We start from the raw sequence: 8,964 nt of genomic DNA, 5'->3' as shown, positions 1-8,964 counted from the left end.
TCATTCCCATATGCTTTTGCATTTTGATTTCATCTGGCTTTTTCCCCAGAGGAGTTTCAGATCTGGAGAACCAGGTAGGCTGTTTGTGGTTAGAATTCATAAAACTTTTATAAGTAATTCAGAGCTTTTTCCAGATTTCCTGTTCTGCATCAAACTTTGCCCTCAGTACAGAGTTTGCATCAAGGCCTCTGTTATTGACCTCTCTACTCTTTCTTCATGTTTCTTCTGAAGTTTCAAGGCCAAAATAATTTAAGGTATTATTGGTTAAGATTCAGCTCAAAGACCTTTCTCAGGAAATGGAGGGATTTCTCTCTTGGTTGTCTCTATCATTCTTTGTGGTTTGGCTAGAATTTCTGGTCTCCAACCCAGGGTCATGGCAGGACCTTGGTTTATGTCAATGCATTTGGAAATCTGAAATCCTTCCTGAAGATGGGAGCCTCCTTCTTTCTCATTTCTCCCTGGATTCCCCCACCTGCCACTCAGAGAGAAAGTTAATCCCCGGTTGCTTTTCCAGAGCTGTCCCCCAACCTCATGGCTGCCCAGGGCCTCCGCATACCCAATATCCATCCTCTTCTAAGGAATAGTCCCTTTAGACTATTCACTGGAGATTGAACGCTCACTAAGCTAAGCAGAAGGGAGGAAGGTGGGGTATGTCATAGAAGGGAGAAGGTGGGACAAGCAGGTTTCTGCTCATCTCTAAAGCCTGGAGTCTCAGATGAATGCATCACACCAAACAGAATCTCATGACCAGTGAGCTTTGAACAATTCTCATCTTCCTTTTTTTAAAAACTGCTCTACTTCCTGTAATGCAGCCAAAAATTGCAACTGTTTTTCTGGGGCATATCAACTTGATACCAACTAATCTTTCACACAAGCCACGTTCTTAAGTGTATTTTTTATGAGCTGCAGTAAAGTGGTTGTCGACAAAAATCTCTCCCATTCTGTTTCCATTATATATTCTTTTAGAATATATTTTATTTATTATAATATACTTATAATTTATTTAGAGCATATCTGTATACTCTTTTAAATGATAGTATATATGAAATTTAAAATTAGTATTATTTTATATTATATAGTGTAAATACACTATTATTATAGCAATATTTAAATATAGCCTAAATATAATGCAATAAAAATATATCAATGTATTATACAGTATTTATATTATTATCATAATGTTTTCTATATAATATGTAAAAGTAATATATTCTATCATGTATTATATCATTATATTATATATCTATATAATTTGTGTATCTGTATCAGTAATATATATTCTATGTGCTTCTATTATTACTTTTTTAAACTAAACTTAAGACTTTATATTTTTCACAATTCAATTATATTTTGTGAGATTTCTTGCTTTTTCAAAGCATAAAGGACTATTTGGAACCTGTCTTTATAATTTTATTTATTTTTTGGCTAATATTCCAAACTAACATAATTGTCTAGTCCTCTAGCTCTGAAGTAAAATAGGGCAACACTCTAGATGTGTGTCCTTGAGAAAGTTACTCAACCTCTCTCTGCCTCTGATTCTTATCATATTTGCTTCTATCAGGATTAGATGACATAAACCAAAAAAAGCCACTGATAAATGAAAAACCCACTGATAAAAGAAAACCCAAATTGTGAGCCACTGATAAATGTGAATTACATTTTATTATTGTGTGGCCATTCCACGGGCCTTCCTCCACACCTCCCTGATACGCCGAAGCAGAGAGAAACTGATCCCTTAAGTCTTGTTTGTAGACCTTCTGGACACAGTGACGAATCCCAGCTATTCTTGTTTTGGAGTCAGTCCAGTGTGGCCTCTCTTGCTTGTCAGAAGTTTTATATAAGGAGAGCACAAGTCTTGTTCTGTCTTCTTTCTCTTCCAACCTAGATAGGACATCGTTGGAACTGAGAAAATAAAACCACTCTCATTATACTGCCCGAGAAAGAAACTCCGTGAATTACTTCGGTAAGAATCACTCTTTTTTCCTGCTGTTACCCTCTTGCTGGTCTCCCTGAGACTCTCGGCCCTGAACCAAGAAATTCACACAAAGACTTATTCCGACCAAGGAGAGGGGGACTAAATGAAAGAGGCAGGATTGGATGACAGGTCCTCAAATCATTAGTTTGCTATGTCCTGTCCCCACATGTATGCAGCCCTCTGTATGTTCAGCTGAGACTGGAACCCTTAAAAACAAAACAAAACCACAAGGCGGGGGCATGCTCCCATAAGGAGAGTGGGAAGGGGCTGTTATTTGTGTAAAAACAGCCATAGAGTAAAAGACTTGGGGAAGGTTCAAACTTTCCCTGGATGAAAGGAGGCACCGCTGCTCCCAGCCCAGTCCCAGCCCTAAACCTGATTGTGGGCAGCAGAGTCAGTTCTAAATTCTAAATTCTAAAGAATCTAAAGTTCATGATTTCCGCCACTTATAAATGATCACCAGCAATTGATCAACAACTGTTCCCTCTGTTGTGTGTGTGTGTTACTTTCTCAACAGCTGAGGGGAAATTCAGGAAAACTGAACTCGGAATACATATTTTGTCTGTCCGTCCATCCATCCATCCATCCATCCATCTCTATTCATTCATAAACTCAGTCAATATTTATTGAATTTCAACACTGTTTTGTACCTCTAATATTTGAATATAATACAAATAAATGCGAAGATAACTAACATTTATTGATCCTTAGCCATGTGCTAGGAATTATTTTAGTTGTTCTGCATATACCATTGTGTTTTCTCTCTGAAACAGCTTTATCATATATATTGTGATTATCCCCTTTGTAGAAATCAGGAAACCGACTAAAAGGGATTAAATACTTTGCATAAGACCGAATACTCGAGAGAGCACGGGGGAGCTTTGCTTCAGCCCTGGTGACTTGGCTCCAGAACCTGAAGAGGGGGAGAGGAGGTGAGTGAGGACCTATGGAATCAAATTTAAGGAGGCACTTGGTCTCAGGGGGTATAAATGCTGCCCCTGCACTTGCATGACCTTGAGTGTGAGTGTTCCCTTAAATGATGTGCCCTAGGAGCCCCACTCCTCTCACCCTACCTTGTCTGAGCCCTATCTAGCACCTCCATTCTCAAAAACTGCCCTTTACAGATTAACATTCTCTACACAATTATGCTCTGGATAGAAAGGTCACACTCTGACCTGAGCTGGCTGTGAGTGCCGTCACACAAACCGTGTAGTCTGGGGTTGAAGGTAACGTAGAAATGAACGAAATCATAACAGAACCTTTGTTGCAGTTAGAGTCTTTTTAAAAAATTTTTTATTTAATTGCAATTTAGTTAACATATACTGTATTATTAGTTAGTGACTCATCAGTTGCATGCAACACCAGTGCTCATTACATCACGTGCCCTCCTTAACGTCCATCACCCAGTTACCCCCATCCCCCCACCTACCTCCCCTGCAGCAACCCTCAGTTTGTTTCCTAGAGTTAAGAGTCTCTTATGGTTCGTCTCCTCTCTGTTTTCATCTTATATTATTTTTCCTTCCCTTCCCCTATGTTCACCTGGGGAACCACATGAGTGAAATCGTAAGGTATTTGTCTTTCTCTGACTTATTTTACTTAGCATAATACCCTCTAGTTCCATTTGTCTTTTTAACAGAGAGAAAGCAGAATACCAGTGTACTTGAAAAAAATCCATTCATTTCGGGGCACCTGTGTGGCTCAGTGGTCATGATCTCAGGGGGACCGAGCCCTGCATCGGGCTCCCTGCTCAGTGGGGAGTCTGCTTCTCCCTCTCCCTCTGCCTGCCCCTCCCCACCGCTTGTGCTCTCTCTCTCAAATAAATAAAAATAAAATCTAAAAAAAATCCATCCATTGCAACCGTAGTCCGTCCTGACCACACATAAAATTCCCTTCCAAAGATTTCCCTTCACAGACCTTCGACAACTTCCTGTTGCATTCAGATTTTGTCCCAAGCTATTTCTTTCCAAACAGCCAGTCTCATTTGGGACAAAATTACCTTCTTTTACCTTCAACAAAAATGTATTCCCATTCCTCATACCTTTCGTACACACACAGAATTGCTTACTCCCATCAGTCTTAATTACATTTAGCAGAATTTTAACTCTTAGAAACCCTAGTCTCCAGGGAAAACTAAGGAGTAACCAATTGTGAATTGTCACATCAGAATTCTTTAGATGGCAAATTTACGAACCATCTAAGCACAAAACATGTTTTCTAACAGACCAAAATATCCTAGTCTCTTTGCAATAAGTCAAAAACACCAATCTACATCTAATAATCAATGTGTTAGCACTTCATCGTATTTGGAAAGGACTAGATATCCAATGAATTCAGTCGAGTCTATCATCCAAGCAAAACTTTAGAGTTTCAGGTACCAAAGACTTTGAGAGCTATCTTAACAATTACCCATAAAAACTTTGGGACAGACAAAATTAACCATCATCTTAAAGCATCTTTTTTGCTGACAAATTGCAACAAGGGATCACATGAGTTTATTTGACCTTTAGCAAACCTTGGTAGAATCAAAGTTTCATATTCAGTGCTGATAACGCTAAAGACACGTCCATTGTAATTAACCCACCAAACTTAAATTAGTTTAAATACGGTGAGAGAGAGAGTCCCCTTAGGGATGGCCTGTGTTTTCTCCAGCAACCTGGATTCTATTAGGAGGAGGCCTATTTAGAAAATTATCATCCTATAGGTCAGGAGGGAGTTTACTAGCCTGGTTACTGACCAGACATGTTTGGCAAGGGGCCCTTAGGTCCGAGTCCTGGTTTAGAGCCCCAAAAGCCTGGACTTTGAGTACCTTTGTCTATTTGCCCTGTTTCCTGCCGGAGGGATCTAACAGATAGATCCTACTAAGGCCATGCAGTGTTACAGGAACTCAGTCCTTTCCTATGTTTTGCAAACTGAATTGTCTCCAGTGGGTTAAAAGGCATTCCAAGGGCATGTCCTTGGGAACTGAAGAGAGAGAAAGTCCATTACCCAAATCCCCCCCAACTCCCGAGTGGTGTCCCATGCAGAATATGTCAGAGGTTCCAGGTGTCAAAAGCCACCAGAGGTATGTTCCCTCAAACGAAAAATCGCTATTGATCACTATCCTACCTCACCGTAAAAGCCCCATGGGAGGGATGCTAGCATCCCCCTGCTTCCCCACTGCATCCGAGGCTACAGATGGGTGCCTGGCGTATGGACTGATACCCTGTGCCGTGCTGTCCCATGCCCTGAAGGCTGGGTTATCGCCCTGCTGTGAAGGTTGTGCTGCGAAGAACCTGCTGTTTTTAACCCATGGAAAACACTAGAAAAGTTTTACAACGGGGGAAATTACCCAATCTTGTAGCTAAGGTAGTTAGTAGAGGACATTGACAGAAAACAGTAAAGATGGAAAGCCTTCATGATCTAAGCGACATTCCAACACATGCGGTCTTTTACAGCCAACTTCCCTGGGAAACCGTCCCCAGGGGGCTTTTGATTCAGTCGGGGTACTGGTTTCTGCCGGCTCCCATTGGAGTTCTCCTGGCCAGAAGCGGCTAGACCAGAGATGTGGAGGGGCTCACATGAGACCAACGAGGAGGAAACCTCACACCGGCAGTCTTAAGATTCGCAGCTGTGCTAGTCACTTAGGTGGCTGTCCTGTGCCCAAGACAGACAACTTTGTATGAGGACAGGAATGAAGAGAAGGCATCAAGTTTCTGGGTCTTACTACCATTTCAGCCAGGGTACAAACTTCCAGCCAAATATATACATCATGTAATATATAATATAATATCATATATATGTATATATATATGTATATATACATATATATATGGCAAAGGCAAAAGAAAAAAATTAAATTTCCTTACTGCCTACAGCCCACTGACAAGTCCTTGAAACAGGCAGAGTGACCTTCCTCTAGGAACTCAGCTGCCTCGATGTTGACACTCTGCTGAGGGTCATAACATCTCTTGATGGAAACTGAAACCACCCCTCAAACAATAAGGATTGCCCAGAGGAAAAGCTCCCGTGGCCCAGAGCACCCCTACCAGTGTGAGCTTAAACCCGACTCACGCCTCTGCAGATGGACCATGGAATGACCCACGGTTACCTCTACCTCATTATAACACTAAAATCTCCACCCAAGGAGGAATACAAGCCTATTTACATAACATGCTAAGTGTGTACAGGCATGGTCCCCTTAAGGTGCATGCTCAACCTCATCCCTGCCTCTACATCCAATGACAAGGCTCCCCTACCTAAATACTCATCCTAACCCTGAATAAAAGGAACCCACCCACCCTTTTTCTTTTTTAAATAGGAAACACAAAAGAAAAATGGTTGTTTTTTTTTTTTATAAAGCACTCACTTCCGAAGAGGAGGCAGGTAGACCCATCCCTGCAGACGGCTTCCGAGGTGCTGGTCACTAGGCCAAGCAAGCCCCCTAGTGAGGAAGCCTGTTAGCTCTCTCCATTCCTCTAGGTTCTGTTAAAATTGCCTTTGTAGAGGAAGTTCCTTGACATGGGTCTTGGCAATGACTTTTTGGGTTTGAGACCCAAAGCACGAGTAATAAAAGCAAGGATCAACAAGTGGGAGCGTGTCAAACTAAGAAGCAAAAGAAACAATCAACAAGAGGCAACCTAAGGAAGGGGAGAAAATATTTGCAAACCGTATATCTGATCAGGGTTAATATCCAAAATACATAAAGAACTCATACAACTTAAGAGCAACAAATTTAAAAAATCGCTAAAAAAATAGGCAGGGGGCTTGAATAGACATTTTCCAAAGAAGACGTACAAACCAGTCAACTGCCACGGAGCTTTTGCAGCGAAGAAAGCTAGGCAATTCACTGGTGTGAGGCAATTTACCAGGAGAATGGGGGGCTAATGTACAAAGTCACAAACTCTCCAGTGGCTGACAAGGGAGGGTTTTTAAAGGCAACAGTTAGAGTTAGGGCCTCAGGCAGGCCTGACATTCAGCAATGAGTTAATATGTATTGCGGTAATTCATCCTGTGATTCCTAGCCATAGTAATTTATTACATGTAAGCGTTTTAAGTAATTTCAGTATTACATTAAGGATTGTCTATTTTTTTAAAAAAATATTTTTTAAAATCTTATTTGTTTGGGAGACAGTGCGGGGACAGGGGTGGCAGAGGGAGAGGGAGAAGCCAACACCTTGCTGAGCAGGGAGCCCAATGCAGGACTCGATCCCAGGACCCTGGGATCACATGCCTTCACGGGACTGAGCCCCCCAGGTGCCCCTGCGGGCAGTTCCTTTACACAAGGGGTAGTGTCCACCAGCCAAGGAGCTCTGAAACTTGCATCTCTGGGGTCGTCCCAGGGTCCCAGAAAGGGGCCTAGTAAGCAAGTCCTTCTCAAAGGGCTACCCAAAGCAGCATTTCTTTGGAGGGACAGTGTGGGATTGGGCTGCCAGAATGGTGCCAGCCCACCTGTTTGAGAAGACCCAGATTGTTTGTATAGACAGGAGACTCACAAATGTTTGCCTAGGGTCTGCACAGCCCAAGGATGGCCCTGCCTTGAAGGCAAGCATGGTTATGATTGCCATTTTATAGATGAGAAAACTGAGGCTTAAGGAAGCCAAGAAATCTTCACCAAAATCCCCCATGAGAGCTGAAACTCGCATGTTACCTTGACTTCAGAGCACAAGCTCTTAGCTATTCCATGACACTGTCTTTTCTTCCTTTCCTGATGTCAGTGTATGCTCGCTCTCCCCAAATGCTCCTACAGGTGGAGGCAGGGTGTTGGAGCCCTGTGATTTCCTGGCTCTGCCTGTCACGGCACATCACATATGGCAGCTCAGGAACTGTAGTCCTCGATTGAAAAGCTGGAACATTCCCCCACAGCTAAAGTCAACCCGGGTGAGATTCCTGATCTCCAGGATTCCTAGCTGCCCCAGGAAGGGAGCCGCTCCTGGGTCCGTAGAGGCCTGAGTGGAGATGCTGAAATGTTCCCAGATACCAAAAACCTCCCAACTCACAGATCTGAGATGGATGAGAGAGACCAAGGGGGAAGGGGAGGACCAGACGACCACAGGGTTATGCTAGAAATCCAGGAAAAGAATAGGAAACCCTTAATGGGCTCTATTTCTGGAGATGTGTTTTGTAATTCAAGGGTATTATCCACATTTCATGTAAATTATTTTTATTGATCGAATTCGCTAAATTATAACAAGTCTTACAAATTCTGTCCATTGGCCTCTTTTTTTTTTTAAAAGATTTATTTATTTATTTGAGAGAGAGAGAGAGAGAGCACATAGGGAGAGGGAGAAGCAGACTCTCTGCCGATCAGGAGCCCAGTGCAGGGCTCGATCCCAGGACCCTGAGATCATGACCCGAGCAGAAGGCAGACATTAACCCAGGCGCCACTCCACTGGCCTTTTAAAACAAGCTCACTTCCAATGCACTCCAGCAATGACAGGCTTTCAGTAATGCAGCACTGGCTTTGGAGCCCTACTGTCGCCAGGCTTCCCTGGGCCATTCTAGCGTGGAGCCAAATCCAGGGTTTCCATGGGAGCAACTGGTAAGAAAAACCAAACTCTTTCTCCGGCTCCATTTCCACCCCCAAAAGCAGAATCCGGTCCTGCCCTGGTCCACCTCCCACTCCCAAATATTTCTGGGAGCTCCAAGGAGTGTCCGCAGTTTCTCCTCCCTGCTCCACATGCCACAAAGACACTTTTGCCAGTGCTTTCTCTAGAGCCCAAGCCACGCCTGGTGTTGGCTGTTCCGCTGCTTCACCAAGCCACCTGCTCCCCGGTGAGCTGGGACGTAGGTTGGCACTGCCCCGCTGCGTGTAGCTGAGTTATCACCTGGGGACACTGCAGTGACAGTCTCCGCTCCTCCAGGCTTTAGCACAGGTGCCTAGGACGGGGAGGGAAGGCAGATCTAGAACACAAAATATGCCCAAATTCTCCCCTCCCTTTTCACACGGAGCCGTGTTCCCTGCGCCAAACTTCTATTCTTTCTCTCTTCCCCTTTCCTTAAACTCTTAGCCA

The 8,964-nt window shown here is 43.3% G+C and overlaps 1 protein-coding gene across 1 annotated transcript in view; it reads left to right on the top strand.

The window, feature by feature from the left end:
- Nucleotides 1-1,885: 1,885 nt before the first annotated feature.
- LIPA (lipase A, lysosomal acid type) overlaps nt 1,886-8,964 on the top strand; it is a 67,938-nt gene continuing 60,859 nt past the window's right edge. The window contains exons 1-2 of the mRNA XM_035724334.1: nt 1,886-1,963; nt 2,784-2,907. The gene's annotated coding sequence lies outside the window, so the exon portion shown is untranslated. The remainder of the gene's footprint in view (nt 1,964-2,783; nt 2,908-8,964) is intronic.

The sequence above is a fragment of the Zalophus californianus genome, chromosome 15, assembly GCF_009762305.2.
Source record: "Zalophus californianus isolate mZalCal1 chromosome 15, mZalCal1.pri.v2, whole genome shotgun sequence".
Lineage (NCBI taxonomy): Eukaryota > Metazoa > Chordata > Mammalia > Carnivora > Otariidae > Zalophus > Zalophus californianus.
Note: the sequence above shows the minus strand (reverse complement) of the source record. Positions and strands in the feature narration are given on the sequence as shown.